The sequence below is a fragment of the Halichoerus grypus genome, chromosome 10 (assembly GCF_964656455.1).
Source record: "Halichoerus grypus chromosome 10, mHalGry1.hap1.1, whole genome shotgun sequence".
Lineage (NCBI taxonomy): Eukaryota > Metazoa > Chordata > Mammalia > Carnivora > Phocidae > Halichoerus > Halichoerus grypus.
This window is the reverse complement of record NC_135721.1, coordinates 104,886,770-104,902,226: the sequence shown is the minus strand read 5'-3', so window position 1 is coordinate 104,902,226 and position 15,457 is coordinate 104,886,770. Positions and strand designations below refer to the sequence as shown.

The following is a 15,457-nucleotide window of genomic DNA, read 5'->3' as shown; positions in this document are numbered from 1 at the left end:
GCGGGTTTATTCAGCTACTTTTAGCAATAAATACCCAGAGTATAACTCAGAGTTATAGAATTATACAGTAGGTGCTCAGACACTTTTTTTTTTTTTTTTTTACAGTGTTGCCCCAGAATACTCGGTAGAAATTTATAGTGATTTTTAAAGTTACATCATTTTATTTATTTATTCTTAAAGATTTTATTTATTTGACAGAGCGAGAGAGCACAAGCAGAGGAAGAGGGAGAGGGAGAGGCAGGCTCCCCACTGAGCAGGGAGCCTGATGCAGGGCTCCATCTCAGGACCCTGGGACCCTGAGCTGAAGGCAGATGCTTAACCATCTGAGCCACGCTAGTGCCCCAGAGGTACATCATTTAATAGGAAGTTTATTTTCTTGCTTGCAAAGGAATGCAAGAAAATATCCCAGCAGTTTTTAAAAGCACAGTGTATGACCCTTAGAACCAAACTAAACAAATACTCAAAGGTTATCTATTCAAAAAGGTAAATCAGAGAATGGCTGTTCATCATTAGGGAAAATGTATAATAAAGTTACCTATAGGCCAGAAGAAACAATCCTTTCATGCGTATTTACTCTGTTTTCCAAACTATTTAATTTATTGTTGCTTCTTTCTGAGATGACAGGAGTAATTTTTGCAAGCACTTGGTGAAGTCAGTTCTGTTAAAATAACTCAGAACCACGTTTTAAGAAAAATTCAGGTTATAAATCTAAGCAGCTTTCTGCTGGGTTACAACAGTATGAGACTTCTACTTAGATATTTTATGACGTAATTGGAGGCACCAGAGGCTTGTGTGTATGTATGTATATATCCTCTGCATTTATTTATGCAAACCTTGTAACAAAGTATTGTGGGAGATGGTGGGAGAAATTTCCCCTTCTAATAATACCAAGCCCTCATGGAGTTGAAAGAAATCTCCGTTATCTTTTCTCCAGTCCTTCAGAGCTCTTGTATTTATTATATGTTCATATTAGAACAGAAAGCTGCCATTTGTATAGGTTTTTATTATATTTTCAGCTTCAATTAAAAATTGAAGATTCTAGGACGGGAGAGAAGTCCTCAAACCCACTTCTGTTGAGTGGGATAGCTTACCCTTTTCCTACATGCATTTACCTCCTCTTTAACGGGTGGTTCAGCACGAAGCTTTTCTCCCATCAAACGCTTGCCTGTTCCTCCCTTTATTGTGTACCTCTTGTATTGACTTACAAACCTCTTGGCATCATTCTTCAGGGCAGACTGTTAATTACTCTCTATATATTAGCCTTGTCTTCCCAGTGACATGATAAATTCCTCTGTGCAAGAGCCCTCTTACATTTCTTTTACACTTTCTACCTTTTTTTGTTTTAGTGTTTTGGAGAGCCTTCACTCAATAAATACTGTTGGCTGATTGTCTGAATATTAAGAGAGGCCACTTGTCTCTATGAATGTGATTAGCTTCATTTTTCCCCTCTTCTACCAACTTAGAATTAATAGAAGGATGACTTTGAGGCAGAATCCTTTGGGATTTTGTTTCTTTTTATCTTCATTTATAAGTTATTACCATGGAGCTGGCCATATTTCAGTAATAGTCCCAACATCTACCCCTTTAATAACTCCTTTCATCTGTGAAGAGCAAGTTGTTTTTCAAAAATAATCTTATTTTCCAGAATGACTCCTTAGAGCTGGTAGGCTGCACTGATTATCTAGAATGTAAGAAAAATCTAAACTCTGAAGTTCAGCTTCTGAATGGCTTGTGAGCAGAAAATGGATCACACTTTGCATTGTGTATTCCGGTCCGAGATAGAGGGGACCTCAGTTGGTTAAGTGCCTGACTCTTGATTTTGGCTCTGGTCATAGTCTCAAGGTCGTGTGACTGAGCCCCGCATCAGGCTCCATGCTGAGTGTGGAACCTGCTGAAGATTCTTTCTCTTAGCCCCTCCCTTCCAGCTCGTGCATGACCTCTCTCTGGAGGGGTTCCATTAACAGCTGAGCTCTTTGCCTGGGCAAGGTTTGATGTGGTCAAGGTCTGGAGCGGAGCACTGAGCCAGAAAAGACCGTTGCATTGGTTTATCCATCCTTCATCTAGCTGTGTCACATGATTGGATATAGTCAATAAAAAAAAAGTCAACAATGTTTGTCCTGCACAGTGTTACTAGTTGCTAACTTTACGCCAGCAGATTTTCCACATGTCCTGACAAATTGGGGAACCTGGCAAAACTGGGACTTGTGCTCTCTCTGTTAGAGGAGGCATGTGCTCTCTAGGTCAACCCAGCCTCCCCGAGGTTTTTGTATTAGTTTCTTGTTGCTGCTATAACAAATTGCCATGAATTAGTGACTTAAAACAGCACAAATGTCTCAGAGTTCTAGAGATCAGAAGTTTAAAATAGGTCTGCAGGGCTCTGTTGTTTCTCGAGACTCGAGGGGAGGATCTCTTCATTACCTAGTCTAGCTTCTGGAGGCTGCTCATATTCCATAGTTCCTGATTGGGTCACTCTGACCTCTGCTTGCATTGTCCTCTCTCCTTCTTTGATTCTACTGCTTCCGTTTACCATTTATAAGAACCCTTTGGGGGGCGCCTGGGTGGCTCAGTTGGTTAAGCGTCTGCCTTCAGCTCAGGTCGTGATCCCAGGGTCCTGGGATCGAGTCCCGCATTGGGCTCTCTGCTCAGTGGGGAGTCTGCTTCTCCCTCTCCCTCTGCCTCTCCCCCTGTTCGTTCTCTCTTGCTCTCAAATAAAATATTAAAAAAAGAGAACCCTTTGTGATGACATTGGGCCCACCCATATCAAGATCCTTAACTTAATCCTGTCTCCAAAGTCCTTATTGCCATGTAAGTAACATATTCACAGGTTCTAGGAATTAGGATGTGGGCATCTTCAGGGAGGCATGGTTCTGTCTACCACACCCCAGGTCTACCCCCTCCCTCCAGTGACACAGCTGACCCCTTCAGACTGTCCCCTCCAAAGTGAACAACTGCAATTGATTTCCATTAACTTGGAGTTGGATATTTATCCAACAGATAAGATGGAAATATTTCCAAAATTGATGTTTTCCTCTCTCTTCACAAATCACTGATACTGGTATATCTTCTGTATACTTCTATTGGTATATTTTCTAAATGTTCAGTAATTAAAAAAAAATAGCTCTTCCCTTTTCTCTTGGCTTGACTTTTTCTTCTGTGTTTATTTTTCCTGACATTGAATTTCAAGTGCTTCTTACACTGTGGTTTTCTTCTCATCTATAGAGTAAACTTCCCACTCATAAGGCAGTTTCTCCCCTTCCTGGTCCCTTGACTATGAATCTCTCAAACTCTAGTCTTTTTCCCAAGAATTTCTGGTTCTGTTGTGACTTGTGTTTTTCCTGGTTTCTCCACCTTTTCATGGAGTTTTTTTTCACCCTCTGGTTCCTCCCTCACAATTCTTGTATCTTTTGTCTTTTTCATCTGACAATAGGAAATGATGTACATTTTGAACTTGCAACATTGCAATTTATCAGCAGAACCTAGTATAATATCCGCTCTTGCTGATAAGAGAGTGGCAAAATTAATGTCAGAAATAAGCTGCTTAGTAACCTAAGAATTGAGGGAAAAACTCATCCATATACAAAGGTATCTGCAGCAGGAACAATTTGTCCCATGTTTTCTAAGAATTGAGATTTTTCCTTTTTGACCTTTCTTACTGTTGTTAGGGCTGATAGTGCAACTAGTGAAATAGTCAGACTTCTTTTTACTTAATTCATGGGTAAGGCTGTTAACAGAATTTTACAAAGACACTGGTCCAAAAGACGAGAGCATATAGCAGTGGTTTTCCAAAACGTGGTTCCCAGGCCAGCAGCATTAGAATTACTTAGGAACTTGCTAGAAATGAAAATGACCAGGCTCCACTCTGGACCTACTGGATCAGAAGCTCCTTGGGGTGGGGCCCAGAAGTCTATGTTCTAACAGGCTCTCCAAGAGATTCTGATACAAAATCAAGATGAAGATCCCTTAGTATATTGTATTGTCAGCCTAGGGAGCAGGGAGAAGGATGAACTCTTCTTGGTCTCTTTTTCTAGATCATTTTATTCACTAGTCCCAGTCTCCAGGGATATCACTTCCAATAAACTATGTTCACCAAAAATATTTACAATTCCGGTAGACTGTCCAAAGTCCCTTTATTTCACCTCAAATAGTAATCTATGGATTGGCGTCCAGAAGAAATAGTTCTTACTTGGAGAGTCTACCCACAGGGCTTAAAGCTTAGGTTGTACCAAAGTAAACACAAATCTCATTCTTAGGACCCACTAATTTGTTCATCTCAGGCCCACTTCCCATCTTTAAATATAGCAGGTTCCATAAGCGTTGATGTTTCAACTCCCTGAAACCTTTAAAATGAAACACCAAGTTACTCCGTGTAGAAGAAAAAAATTCTCTCTCCTTATCTGCCCCTAAAAAGTCATTCAAAATAAATTTTATATCTACCACATCAGGCTGTGTCCATGGCAAATTGGGTCATCCATAACACTGTCTCCAAATTTGGTGAAAAATCCATGGGGCCACTTAATTTTATTGAACTATAATTTACATGCAATAACATGCATCCATTGTTAGCATCCACTATGCATTTCAGTGAGTCTTGGCAAATGTGTATACCAGTGTAACCATTACCACAGTCATTACATAGAACCTTCTATTACCCCCAAAAGCTTGTTCGAGCCCTTTTGCAAACCATCCCTCCCACCTCCTTGGCTCCAGGCAATCACTAGTCTGCTTTCTGTCACTATAGATTCTTTTTGCTTTTTCTAGGATTTCTTACAAAAGGAATCCTATTCTTTTCATCTAGCTTTTTTTTTTTAGCCTAATGTTTTTGAGATTCTGCTTTGTTATGTGTACAAGTAGTTTTTTTTTAATTGCTGGATGTTAATTGTGTGCATACATCCTAGTTTTTTCACCTGTTGATGGCAATGGGTATTTTTCAAGTTTCAGGCTATTAAAGTTGCTATGAACATTCATGTACAAATCTTTGTGTGGACATGCTTTTCTTTTGGGTAAATATCTAAGGATGAAATGGCTAGGTCCTATTCATGTTCAGCTGCATGAGAAACTGGCTTCCCAGATGGTTGGGATCCTATTTTGCATGCCCACCAGCAATGCCTGAGAGTTTCCCCTGGGCCACTTTCACATGCTGTGATGTCAGACAAATAGAAATGTAATTTTGTGTTGCTATCAAATGTGTATATATTTACATTACACACGTGTATAAGTGAGTGTATGCGTGTATATGTGCACATAGAAATGTGGATATGTTTCAGATGAACATCAATTTTGTTAGTAAATATTTTATATGGAATATAAAATTCTAACCCATGAGCTTATATACACAAACCCTTAAACTACGTATAAGTCATTGATTTCTGTTTTTCCTTAGTATTTATTTACTTCTATCATTTGCTGGCTATTACTATTGACTGTTAAGTGGCAAGCTTTAGAAAAATAATAGCAACCTGAACACAAGAAGATGGTCATTTTTTTTTTTCCTCTGACTTGGGAAAAGGTAACTGTCCTAGGAGGTTGGTGTTAGCTTACTTTGGGATAGCTGAGACCTCCAGTACTGCATGATGCAAGGTGCAAGGAGCTATGAGATAAGCAGTGGGCGTGGGGGGGCAGATGAAGGAAACTGAGGAAGAATGATCCTACAAGGAACAAGAAGAATGGACCTGGCAGCGAGGAAAGAGATTTTCAAGGAGGGGTGGTCAGGACCCAGGGATCAAATGAGGATGGAACCAATGGATGCGGCCACTGTGGAGACATGGAAACCAGATTTACACATGTATCGTCGTGACACCAAGCAGAATGTGAAGAATATCCAATAGAAGTAGAAGCAGCATGGTGTCAGGGAAGAGCGTGACTCCTGTAACTGAGATGAGGACTGAGATGGGGAGGGGAAAATTGAGGAAAGCTTCTGGAACAGCAGTTAGTAGTGGAGCAAAAACAATAGAATAATCAAAATAATTCCATCTGTATATAGGAAATCCTGGAGTTATTGAATAGTGTTCCTAGAGTATGGGAATAAAATCTATGGTTGGTTCGGACAGAATTTTATCCTAAAGGTGTGATGACTAGTTAAGCCGCTGCTGTTAATTTATGTCCCACAATGAGCAGAGTCCCTGGGACTGGCCTGAGCCAGGGGTAAGGTGCTGGTATAAATTTCAGTGACTCATCTCTGTGTCTTAAAATAGCAGCAGGCGAGGGGTCAAAGTGTAGTCAAGGAAGGAAGTCTTTTGACACATGTTCCTCTCGAAAGCAAACTTAGAACCAGCATACGTAATTGCGTTGCTCAAGCGGGTGTACAAGGATAAAGGTGGGTGATGGAACATGAGCCTGCATCCAGTCGTGAAAGATGCTGTGTTCTATGCAGAGACATTTGTATTTTTTCTGTAGGGCAGCCATTTTCCAAACGACTTTAGGCATACCATTGGCCATAAATGAAGATATTCCAGTGGGGTACATTGAAGGGCTCAGAGACTTTTAAGGGAATAGCTGTCCAGGTTTTCAGCTCTTTACATCCTCTTTCCCAAAATTGATCCGCCAGAGAATGCATTTGCTTTCCTTTCTCCCTTTTTACTGAAGGAAGAAGACATTCCTCTCGTCTTCTCAGAATTTCACTATGGTACGTTCTGTGATGTGAAACATCCCAAGTGCTAAACCTAAGGACACTTTTCTTATGACAGAATCAAAGACCTATTTGGATCATCCATTGATGGGCAATTAAAAATAAATTTAATGATGGATCACGGTCTTTGGCTTGAAGCTCCAAAGGAGTTCCGGGATTTTACACTCCTCTGCTTATTTAGGCTAAAAGGATTTATCAGCATTCGTATATAGAAATATGAAAAGTTGGAATAAGATTGACACCAAACTTTTGTTATTTTAGCATTGAGGAATATTCATGAATACGTGGGTTAATTTTTTAAAAAGCTCTATGTATTGTATCAAGAGGTACATTTCAAATAAAGTTTAGTAAATGTATAATTCAGGAGAAATTTCATCCTTAGGGGCTAAATTCAAAGTAAGCTAAAAGCTCTAAATGATATGCCTATTTTTGGTGTGTGTAGGGATGTACGATAGTTAAGTGAATAAAATACTTGGAATCCTAAAGATCTACTCATTAGGATAAAACTTGCAGGGGGAGCAAAATGGAAATGTGAAAAGGGAATGATAAAACATGAATGTTAAAGAAGAGCTTATTATTTTTTTTTTTAAGATTTATTTATTTGAGAGCGAGAGCGAGAGAGCTTGTGTGCACACAGTGGGAGAGGGAGAATCCAACTCCCTGCTGACCAGGGAGCCCGATGCGGGGCTCAATTCCAAGACCCTGGGACTATGAGCCGAGCCGAAGGCAGATGCTTAGCTGACTGAGTCACCCAGATGCCCCAAGAAGAGCTTATTTTTAAATGGGAAATCATGAGTATCAATTCACTCCTGGGTTTAGATTCTTATGGCTTTGAGTGATACAACAGCTGTTGTACTTAAAAATGTCAACATTGACAGCATGCCAGAAATTACATCATTAACAACTCTTTTGAACGTATGATGAAAAAAATTAAGATACTAACTTAAAATTGACTTTTGGTTACACAGTTATTTCTAGATTGTTCTTGAGGGATAGAAGTACAGATTTTTGAGAACCAACGTTATAGGTAATGGGACATGACAAACATTTTGGATAGGGGAATGCCTTACAGGATTGATGGCTTTGAAGAGGAGGTGCTCTGCTTCCAGGTGGAAGATGGGGAGGGTGCAATGCAAACGTCGGAGGTAATGAGAGACTAGGAGCAAGTAAAACCAAGAGTAGAATCTCACAGTCACTTTAATGAGGGATGTACCATTTAGGATGGTTTTTTTTTTTTTCCATTTAGGATGTTTTTAACAGCAAGTAAGAGGAAACTTCAGTTTGGCTTAATAACAAAATAATTATGTCCCCCAACAAGAAAGCTCAAGGTAGGATGACTGTGTTGATGACCTCAGTGAATTAAGGTCTGTATGTTATGCTCTTACCCAATGGCAAAGGGCTTATGGGCTACCATGACTGGTTTAGACCAATCAGAACCTATCCTCTGAACCTGGGGTTGGAGCACACCTTGCCTGAAGCACATGGCCTTTAGAAGGGCAGTGTAGATAAAACTGGAAAAAAAAATGAGGCTGTGGCAGAAGAAGGAAAAGTGGTAAAGAATTCAGGGAGGCCCCAATCGTAGGCACCATGGGACATTACATGATGCAGTTAGGATTTGGAGTCCATGGGATTTAGTCACTAACAGGGTGTGGAGTATAAACAGGTGGGATTAACTTAGGCATGTCTCCCCGGTTTCTGACCTGGTCCCCAGATAGATTGTGGGGCCATTTAATGATGTGAGAGTCAGAAGGGTGGGCAGATGTGGTAGGTAGAATAATGCCTCCCCCAACACACACCAAGATGTCTAAGTCTTAATTTCTAGAATTTATAAATTTTACCTTACGTGGCAAAAAGGATGTTGTGGATGTGATTAAGGACCATGAGAGGGCTAGATTAGCCTAGATAATCCGGATGGGCACAATCTAATCATCAGTCCTTAAAAGTGGAGAACCTTCACTGTTGTCAGAGAGAGAGGAGAGCGCTAACTGGAACATTAGAAGACCTGGCAGGAGAAATCCAAAGTATGAAAGGAACTTGGTACTTGACTTAGTGTTGCAGGCTTTGAAGATGTAGGAAGGGAGTCAGGAGCCGAGGAATGTGCCTGGTCTGTAGGAGCTGGGTATAGCAAGGAAACCAGTTTTTCCCCTGGACCCTGCGGAAAGGAGCATAGCCCTGTGGGCACCTTGATTTTAGCTTTCAGAGACTTGTGTGACACTTCTGACCTACAGAACTTTAAGATAATGAGTTTGTGTTTTAAGCCACTAGGATTGCGGGTTTTATTATGGGAGCAATAAGAAACGAATGCAGCTGGTTTGCCCAGGTTTTTCACTGAGGAATGCATATTTCTTCACGAGATACTGAATTAGAGGTGCCAGGGATTAGCAGTCTAGGGCTGTGAGCATTCTGACCTCTTTGAATACATGCTTGCTTTAGCAAATGAGAGAACATAGTTATGAAGGAGCACTTTATTTGAAGCTTACTTGTTTTCAGTTTTCTGTACTTCATTGTCCTCTTCCTCAAAATTAGAGTTTGGAATAGAGGACCTCAGATGCCCTTCAGCTTGAAAATTCTGAAGTTATTTGCCTTCCATAGAATAGAACATATCCCTACCCAGGACAGTCTCCTCTCTGGTGAGGATGAAGAAAATAGAAGCACATGCAAGAATTGTTAGTGAACACAGGAACATAGCATTCACTATAAAATGTGAGCATGGGCTTCCAGTGCCTTGTTTAGAAATGCAGCATTCCTAAATGTTAGCCATCAATCAACATGTGCTCTGCTGAAATCACTCATTTTGCATCAAGGTCAGTGAACTAGAAGGTTCTGAACAGAAGCATGTGTTGTCCTAACTAGCTTGGGGGCCAGATACCCACCGTCATAAAAATCTCTGTGTTCTGACATCCCTGTGGATTATTAATCCACATAATAACATAATCTGGGGAGATGTTGAAAGCATTCCTGCCATGAGCCATGGTGCTCCTTTGTTCAGAGATTGTAAATCTCACAAAGAGCATTTGCCGCTTGATGGAAAACTTGTGTTACAAAGCTGGTGCTATAGTCTGGATTGTGCAGGCGGGCAGTTTGTAAGGTATAGGCCTTCTGTATGGGGTAGGGATGTATAGGAGAGCGGTGGGGGGGGGGGTAGAGAATGCATGTCAAAGTCAGTCTTTTAGGCCACCTCTTGTCTTACCCCAGTTTAGCATGAGTACTGCTCTGACCGAAAATCCCCTACTGCACAGGGGAAGATGTATAATTTCTAATATAACTGCTGTCTTGAACACAGAGACGGGCCCTCTTCCTAAGCTGAGGGGTGAACTGTAGTCACCGGGGTCATGTGGGCTATACTTCAGTGTTGTCAGCTTCCCTGGCTGAAGATCACCTTCATACCTATCCTCACCCATTCAGGGACTCCCAAAGGCAGACTCTGCAGGAAAAAAGGCCCTAGATTTCCTAACAGTTATCTCATTGACAGGGAGTTTGAAATGTGATTCCATCTGGATCAGCTTTTGCTTTTCTACCCTGAAAAACTTTAACAATTATTTAAGCACTTGAGCAGTAATTGAACAAATGCCCTTGAACTTGTCCAGACCTGGGCTTGCCTCATGCTGTGGTGAGACTTGAAATGGTTAAGTCCACCGTGAATGAGCCCCTTAAGCTGCAGGGCCCATATGTTGTGTCTGATTGTGTTGCTGGGGAATGTTCTTTGGAAATTATGACCTTGACCAAACTTTGAATAGCTGATCAAAATGTAGGCACGGGAGAATGATCCACTTAATGTCTGCAGATAGACTGCCAGTGTCATGGGACAGCTGTTTAGTGGACTCGGTGATAAGCATGGTCTGCTCTCATTGTATCCATCACCATTCAAGACATCTCAGAATACGTCTCCACAATGTACAACAATCACAAGCATTTCCTTGAGGACTATTTGGTAATGTGTTTTCCCCTGCACTTTCTGGGTCTCCATTTTAGTCCTTTCTGGCTGTTTTAACAAGATACTGGAGTCTGGGTGGCTTAAACAGTACACATTTATTTCTCACAGTTCTGGAGGCGGGGAAGTCCAAGACTCAGGTGCGGGCAGATTCAGTGTCTGCTAAGGCTCCTCCTCCTGGTTTGCAGGGAGACCTCTCTCCATGTCTTCATATGGCCTTTCCTTGGTGCGTGAACGTGGAGAGGAACAGATCTTGTGTCTCTTCTTCTTCACGAGGTCATTAATCCCACTAAGAGGCCCTATCCTAAAGACCTAATCTAACCCTGATTGTTTTCCCAAAGTCCCATCTCCTTATACCATCACCTTGGGGATTAGGGCTTCAGCATATGAATTTTAGGGAACATAAACCTTCAGTCCATAACAGTCTCACTAGGACAAGAAAATGAGACAAATTGATCTGTAGAGATTTTAGTATAACACTAATACAGTATCCCCAAAAAGATACCCATTCTTTGGGGTTGTTTTGTTTTTGTCGCTATAGGAAGGAGATGAAGATTGATAATAGTGGGACTTGGGAATTACTTTCAGATCTTGGGCTTACATCCTGAAGTGATTTTGAGAAGGGGTAGAATAAGTAACTGATTTTTAGAACAGCCGTGAAGACAGTAGGGGTGGGGTGGAGGGGGTTGTCTGTTTTGTTGTTCTTTTTCCATAGCATCTCATTGCCTGGCCCAGGGTAATTATTCAACAAGTATATTTTGTTTAAATGAATTGATCATGAGTTGAAATGGTTTACAGCAATAACTAACTTGTTGAAGAGCTATTTTTCGTCTTAAAGATTTTATTTATTTGAGAGAGAGTGTGTGTGAGTGAGGGAGAGAGACAGAAAGATAGGGAGAGAGCACAAGCCAGGGGGAGAGGCAGAGGGGGAAGCAGGCTCCCTGCTGAGCAGGGAGCCCAATGTGAGGCTTGATCCCAGGACCCTGGGATCATGACCTGAGCTGAAGGCAGATGCTTAACTGACTGAGCCACCCAGGTGCCCTATTTCTTATCTTTAATGCCTGTCAGCTTTGGGTGCCATGCTTGGAGCCCACTTCATGCAAGTAATGGGTTAAAGGTTCTTTATCACCCTTATGATATCAATCACTTGGGACTCTTTAGAGTTGGCTGGGCTGCAAACTACATTAAGCCAGGCAGAAGTACTTAAGGGAACCTTGTTTTTCCTTTTTTGTCCAAAAGTGAAGGCCGGTGGGAATTTACCCAGTCATCCATCCGTGAGTCTAATCTCAAATTGTGCCTCTGCACCCTGTGGATTGTTACAGAAGATGCGTTTGTGGTATTTATTGAGTACATACGTGGACAGTTTACTGGCTTGACTAATAACCAGTGACAGGAGACTTCTGGCAGAGGTTGAGATTAAGAGAAAATGGAGCTCACCTGTCATAGCCCAGGAAGTGAGCCTGGGATGGAGAGAGAGGCTCCTGGGCCTGGGATTTTCAGTTTTCAGTGCGGGACCAGTTGGTCACTTAGGGCTGAAATCCCTGTCCCTCTGCTGCTTGGGCCATAAGCAGCCTGACCTGTGTAGATTTTCTGGCTCATCTGTCTCACCTGAGTCCTGTCTGTGTTCCGAGGCATCATGGGGGGAGCAGTTTAGGGGTACATGTGAAGGGAAAGTAAAATACCACTCAGTTGGAGTCACATTTAATGGCTCACCTCAAATTGTATTTATAAGGAAGAATATGTTTACTGGGACCTGAAGCTTTCACTCAGTGGGGACTTCAGAACCCAACACCTCTTTCTTCAGGGGGCCGGGGAGTCAAAGTGCTCTCCTCACAGCAAAACCAGGAAGAATCTGTGTGTGTTAATTAAACTGCAGTGAGAATAAGATTCAAAACCCCTCCTGCCCCTGGAGGATATTGTCCAAACACAGGTGGTCTCTCCTCTCCAATCCAAGTGTCTCTTACAGCCCAGCAGGGCTGGGGGCTCACCCATCCCATGAAAATATGCTGTCGTTTGTGCCCTGAGATGCCCTTGAGTATAATAGGGTGACCGTAGATCGGCTCACTGAGCCCATCTCTGATGATACGTTTCTCTCCTTCAGTTAGGGCTGTGGGGGATAAAGTCAGGAAGGGAGTGGTGGGGTTCCTGCAGAAGAAGATAGGGGAGGCAACTCTGAAACAAGGTAGGGCAGGTCACAGGAGCTGTGATACTCCAGAAGTAGGTATTCTTTCCTGTGACCACAGGTAGGGGAGAAGAAAGATCTGCTGGATTTTCAAAGTTAAGTTTTGGAGCAGCATCAAAAGGGACCATCGAACCCGAGATATTTATTTAGATAAGAATGCAGGTCTAATCTAAATTATCATTTTTAAGTTTTTCTTGTTTGTGATTGCAATCAGAGTGATGAATGCTATTTGAAGTGTTTTTTATGGTTTTGGGAAATACTGTATGCAGATGTTTAAAGTTGAATGCAAATCAAATTAGGGGAAATGGAATCTCACTTCCTTGTTCATGGGTGCTTTGGAGAAACATCTTGATTTTGAATTGGACATTCTGAGAGATCACTGGTGAGTCTTAGGCTGAGCTGCATGAAATTGATGTTTTTGTTGGTCAAAATGATTGAATAGTCATAATTTCACATGGTTCGTCCTAATATATTTATATCCTTGGTCTTTTATCTAGACACAAGTAGATTAATCTGTAAAGCTATTAACTCTGTAGTGAATATATTAATAAACTGAAGAATCTACTTCAACAAGAACTACCCTCCCTGCTCTGTCATTTTTGCAACTTCAAATTTTCTTTTCCTGGGTTTCCTTTAAAAGAGGCAAAATTAATTTCAAATCTCTAAAGCATCTGGAATGTACTTACTAGAAGATGAGAACTTTCAAAGAAGGGATGAAATTGAAGGTAGAAGGCAACCTGTTCCATGCAATGACTCTAAAAGTCCTAGCACCTACTGCAGTGATTTTGAGGGCAATCCTTGGTCAAAAATGGTCATACCGATATTATGGCAATGGCAGGGAGGGGGGTGGGGTGGGGAGGAAGAAGAGGGATTAACACCCTTTATCTTCTTTCTTGACTTCATTTCAGTTCAGTTTTTCCTATTTGAGTACATTGCGTTATTTGGCTCAGAATGAGCTCAAGGCGGGTTTTTTGTGAACTGTTTTCTTCATTGTAGGAAGCACTTCCTTTGAAGCCCCACGTGAAACACGCCGGTGTGGCGGATACCATGCTGTGATGTCCTTGAATGTGCTGTGTTTGGGAAGCCATCCATAGTTGTAGTTCTAGAAATAATTCAGATCAATGACATGACTAGGACCGTGGGTTTTATGTTGTTTTGAAATTTAAATTAGCATCAAAAGAAGGCATTTGAGAGTCATAGTCCAGTATCCTGTTTCCAAAAAAAAAAAAAAAAAATCAGATTTTTTTATGATTAGGAAACATTTTTATGCAACTAGTTGACTTTTAAAGAAATGAAACCTTGCACTCTGGACTGGATTATGGGCTGTAACGTACTTTTATGGATGGTTACGTACACATGACACATAACTCTACGTGCATGCTTTTATGAGCAGAACCAGGACCTTGGCAGTCACACGGGTTAATTTATGTAATGCTTACTCCTATAGACCACTCTGGTTTTTCTGCCGGAACAGAGTCACAGGTAGGTGCAACTTGCGGACCATAAACTTGCTTTGACTACACACTTCCTGGACTGGAATCCTCTATTCAATAAATAGCAGGTGCTAAATGGAAACCTGGTGTTCGAATGAAAACCTTTTCTAGAGCTTTTTGGGGTATTTCTGCTGAAATTTAACAAGGGTGTGTTGCACAGTTTTGTTCCTAGAATCGTCCTTGACGCTTGCTTTTCCCTCATCTGCACATAGTCTGTTGGTAAATCCTGACTGTTCTACCTTCAGAAGGTACCCACCTTCTATTTCACCTCTTGTACTCTGCCACCGTGGTGTAGGCCTTGTTTTTCCTCACCTGGATGACTGGTCTCTCTTCTCCCGGGCTTGTTTCCTGCACCCCCACTCCTGTTAGAGCGACCGGCTAAGCAGAACCTCAACCCAGCCCCTCCCTTCCTAGCTTCCTCCAACGGGTCTTCCTCTTACTCCCAGTACCAGTCAGGATCTCCACCGTGGGCTCCTGGGCCTGTGTGATCCTAACTCTTGTTACCTCCATCACCTCCTCCCAAGCTCCCTCAGCTCAGCCACAGTGGCGTCGGGCAGTTCCTTGCGCACACATGTGTGCTGTCCTCGGAGGATCTTTGCCTCGGCTGCTTCCTCTGTCACGAATGCGCTTCCTCCCCCCTCCTCCTGTCTCCCTGGCTGATTCCTTTACCTCCTTCAAGTCTGCGTACCTTTTGTTTGACCCCCATCCTGTTGTCTACCTTTGTCCTTCTTCCAGGGCACTGACCATTTTTCGGCTTCTATAACTTAGCAACTTATTGGGTTTAGTGTTGACTTTCTCTCCCTCTTCTCTAGTATGTGTGTGTCCCCCTGGGTCAGGTTTCCTTTTTGTTTGCTGAAGTGGCCCAAGGACCTTCCTGGTGCCTGACTCCCAGTGGAGGCTCTGAATACCCGTTACATAAGTGAAGGCTCACTCAAGGTGATGGATGGGCCCGTATCGCCCCTTGACTACAAGTCCTCCTTTTTAGAAATCAGCTTTAAGTCTTAAAGCCATTTCCTATTGTTTCAGCTTCAGACTTCCTCTTATTACATATCCACTAATGAGATGAGTCAAAAGAAATTTAAAAAGAATAGTATTTGTTATAACCCATTCTTGATGATTCTGTTAATGAGAGATTAGGTTCTGCCAACACAATCTAGAAACTTCCATTTGGTTTGCAGAGGTTTCAGAGGATCAGGGTGAGGCCCTTCTCAGGAAGGGCCTGTTCT

General features: G+C 42.0%; 1 protein-coding gene across 6 annotated transcripts in view; it reads left to right on the top strand.

The window, feature by feature from the left end:
- PLCB4 (phospholipase C beta 4) overlaps positions 1–15,457 on the top strand; it is a 407,599-nt gene that overhangs the window by 106,306 nt on the left and 285,836 nt on the right. The window contains exon 3 of one of the 6 annotated variants that reach the window (XM_078056946.1): positions 7,872–7,953. The exons of the other annotated variants lie outside the window; for them this stretch is intronic. The gene's annotated coding sequence lies outside the window, so the exon portion shown is untranslated. The remainder of the gene's footprint in view (positions 1–7,871; positions 7,954–15,457) is intronic. 6 annotated transcript variants of the gene reach the window in all.